Genomic DNA, 503 nt, shown 5'->3' on the forward strand with positions numbered 1-503 from the left:
GCCTGTCAGCCTTCCACCTGTGCACAAACTTATCTCGTGCCCTCATTGGTCATGTGCACGTTCGTGTGTGTTGGAGGAGGGGCTCTGTAAGGAAGTGGCAGATTTTTCCTTCAAATTCTAGCGCACTCGAGCTGGTTCTCCAAAATTACCCACCCCACCTTTAATTGAATTGAGATGTGTAACAGAAGCTCAAAAATCAATATTCAGTGTAAAGTTGATTGGTGAATAGTAAATATTAATTTGTGACCTCCTTATTTGACATCCTTTTGCTCTTATTTTATCACAATATTTGAACGTTAATGTCTGTGGAGCCTTGCAAGGAATCAGACTAATTTGCTGGTTGGCTCCCACTTTATTTGCCTTTTAGCTAAAATGAGCATTTCTGCAAATCACCTCTTTGCTTTATGCCAGCGCTGTGTAGCCCTCACAGACAGCCAAACCCACAAATCACAGGAGCCAATCCTAGGTTTAATCAGCTCTCCGTGTTTTCCAGCCTGCCTCTG

This window comes from Pseudochaenichthys georgianus, chromosome 8 (genome assembly GCF_902827115.2).
Source record: "Pseudochaenichthys georgianus chromosome 8, fPseGeo1.2, whole genome shotgun sequence".
Lineage (NCBI taxonomy): Eukaryota > Metazoa > Chordata > Actinopteri > Perciformes > Channichthyidae > Pseudochaenichthys > Pseudochaenichthys georgianus.